Genomic DNA, 3,794 nt, shown 5'->3' on the forward strand with positions numbered 1-3,794 from the left:
AATATCAACCAATCATCACTACATACCATCATTGCTTTCATTAGATTACCATGCACGACCATAAACATCATTACTATCATTTCACAACTGGATATCATCTTATCATCATCACCACGATTATCACTCGTATTACCATCGTATACATATCACCACAAGCAATATATCTTCCACCACTATCAATACTTTTTTCCATGTCATCACAAAATCTCTTTCAAAGTTTTCAGCATCATCATCATCATCATCAGTCTAAATAAGCATTGCGACTGGCAATATATTCATACTCGATCCCTCCCTCCAATGCCCACATGGCCTACCACTCGTAATTGAAATGATGAAGAGAAACGATTGAATATTAAAACACTGATTTGTTTGTTTGTTTGTTTGTTTGTTTGTAAGAACACTAGCCACATTCACACGTACAAAATAGCTGGTTACCGAGCGCGCTCCAAAACTCGAGAGTTCTTGTTATACTTGCAACTTTTTATAAACTTCATGATCGATAAATCATAGAAACAAACACCAGGCTTTAACTGGTATCAGATTCCCAGGTGGGTTCATGACTTTAAATGTGTATAAACCATTTGTTGTCGACTGACACCCAAAAGGGAAGCCATGCGTGATTTGTTGTCTCGAAGTCGTGCAGTATCGTACACATAAAAAGTGATGAGATATTAGAGCTGTGATAGAAGTTTACCAGTATATGAAGTTTATCAATATCAGCATAGCCATATGTTTACTATGTGAGAGAGAGGGAAAAAAAAGTCAAACCCACAGCTCCGATTCTCAAGTAAAACACATTTGTGGAAGAGATATGAAACGATCGTTTTATAATGTGTTATTTGGCACAAAATAATTTCACTTATTTTTAATAATATTAATCGATAACCAAATGAAAATCAATTTGCCCGATATTAGCCAAATTTAAGATCTTTTCATTAAGTTGGAGCAACGAGCATTAGTTCAGAGTCACAGAGGCTACTTTCGAGTTTTTATGAAATACATTCACAGGAAACTGGTAACTATAAGTTTGAACGATGATAGCGCCCAAAATATCATGGTTTCAGTTCGTTATTGAGAAGGTTCGTTATTCACAAGGTTCTTTATTCCGAAGGTTCGTTATTCCGAAGGTTCGTTATGGACCCTATTTCATTGTCGGATCAATGAACCTTCGGAATAACGAACCCTATTTTATTTTCGGATTGGCGAACCTTCGGAATAACGAACCCTATTTCATTTTCGAATAAACGAGCCTTCAGAAAGCGAAACCTATTTTTTTCGGATAAACGAAACTTCGGAATAACTAACCTGCGAAATAACGCCACAAATGTTCGGATTAACATACCCTTTTTGATTTTTGGATTAACGAACCTTCGGAATAACGAATATCCGAAACACACAAATTCCCTATACGTAAAGGTTTGTTAACCCTAGATTCAAGAAAGGTTCGTTAATCCGAACATTTGTGACGTTATTCCGAAGGTTCGTTAGTCCGAAAAATAAAATAGGGTTTCTATTCCAAAGGTTCGTTTATTCGAAAATGAAATAGGGTTCGTTATTCCGAAGGTTCGTTAATCCAAAAATCAAACAGGGTTCTGGAATGGGTCATAAGACTTTCTTTGTTCAAAAGTTATCTGGATGTCTATAACGTCCAAACGTTTTTCTGTCGGTCCTTAAAAAAATTAGAAAGGTTTCTTGTTATTTTTAACGAAAAAAAAAAAACGTTTTTATAACGTCCAATTAAAACGTTTTGAATACGTCGAAAACATTCCAAAAAATGATGTTCTGAAAACGTTTTGACAAAACGTCCAAATAACGAACTTGGAACGTTTCAAGAACGTTTAGAAACTTCCAAATGTCAGCTAGGACCCAGATTTGTATCATGGTTGTACTTTGAGGTACTCACATGCGCTTTATTAGACCTTAACCGCCCACGATCTAAAAATGACGTCAAAATCACGTCCATTTTCCTTGTTTACATAGTTTTCGTGAAAAAGGCGTCTTTCAGACGTCTTCCTTTTTTTCCTGATTTACACGTCATTTAGACGAATCTAATGACCACCAATGACATCTTTGGGACAACTTCCATTTGAGCAAAAATACGACATATTGACGTCAGTTTGAAACGTTTATATGATGTCAAGTATCTGTGTTTATTTTCGTCTATAAGACTTTAAATTAGTAATCTACACGTCTTTACAAAGTCTTCGTATAACCAACCAGGCGTCAGAAAGACGTCAGAAATATGACGTCTTTTAGATATCTTCAAACAACAATATGACTTATTGGCGTCAGTTTGAGACGTCTAAATAGCGTCTGTTTTCTTTGCTTATTTACCGCAAACAAACGACAGTTATTACGCCTTTCTAAAGTCTAGATAATGACGTCCCTCTATGTCTTCCATTTGAGCAAAAAAAAATCTTATTTTTGACAGTTGACTGACGTGAAATTGTCGTCGTTCTGACGACAGTATATATGTCGCAAACTGATATAACTCTATAAAATTATAATTTGTAGGCCTCATTATATGAAGTCACAAAGACGTCGCAAAACTGACGTAAATTTAACGTCACGTCATTAATATGACGTGGTAAATAGGTTGCAAAGCAAAGTAAATTTTATTTCACTAATACGTCGTAAATATGAAGTGAATAATACGTCTAAAAAATGACTTGAATTTTACGTCTTTACCCAGCTACCACAAAGACGTTTTCTAAACGTCCTTGAAACATTCCAAGTTCGTTATTTGAACGTTTTGTCAAAACTTTTTCAGAACGTCTTCTTGTAGAAGGTTTTCGACGTATTTAAACGTTTCAATTGGACGTTATAAAAACTTTTTTTTTTTTAACGGTAAGATAACACTAAAAAAAACTTTCTAAAGTTTTAAGGACCGACAGAAAAACGTTTGGACGTTATAGACATCCAGATAACTTTTGAAAACCCTCTAGAACGTTTAAAAACGTTTTAAGAACGTTCAAAAAAAGTCTTATGACCCGTTCCAGAACCTTACTTGATTTTGGGATTTACGAATCTCGGAATAACGAACCCTATTTCATTTTCGAATAAACGACCTATTGGAATAGCGAACTCTATTTTATTTTCGGACTAACGAACCTACGGAATAACGTCACAAATGTTCGGATTAACGAACCTTTCTTGAATTTAGGGTTAACAAACCTCTAAGTATATAGGGAATTTGTGTGTTTCGGATATTCGTTATTCCGAAGGTTCGTTTATCCGAAAAAAAATAGGGTTCGCTTTCTGAAGGCTCGTTTATTCGAAAATGAAATAGGGTTCGTTATTCCGAAGGTTCGCTAATCCGAAAATAAAATAGGGTTCGTTATTCCGAAGGTTCATTGATCCGACAATGAAATAGGGTCCGTAATGAACCTTCGGAATAACGAGCTTTGTTTCAGTTTCGGATTAACGAACCTTTGGAAAACGAAACTTCGGAATAACGAACCCTCGGAATAAAGAACCTTCGGAATAACGAATCTTTGGAATGACGAACCTTCGGAATAAAGAACCTTGTGAATAACGAACCTTCTCAATAACGAACTGTAACCATGATATTTTGGGTGCTATCATCGTTCAAACTTATAGTTATCAGTTTCCTGTGAATGTATTTCATAAAAACTCGAAAGTAGCCTCTGTGACTCTGAACTAATGCTCGTTGCTCCAACTTAATGAAAAGATCTTAAATTTGGCTAATATCGGGCAAATTGATTTTCATTTGGTTATCGATTAATATTATCAAAAATAAGTGAAATTATTTTGTGCCGAATAACACATTATAA

This window comes from Diadema setosum, chromosome 4 (genome assembly GCF_964275005.1).
Source record: "Diadema setosum chromosome 4, eeDiaSeto1, whole genome shotgun sequence".
In the NCBI taxonomy this organism is placed as follows: Eukaryota; Metazoa; Echinodermata; class Echinoidea; order Diadematoida; family Diadematidae; genus Diadema; species Diadema setosum.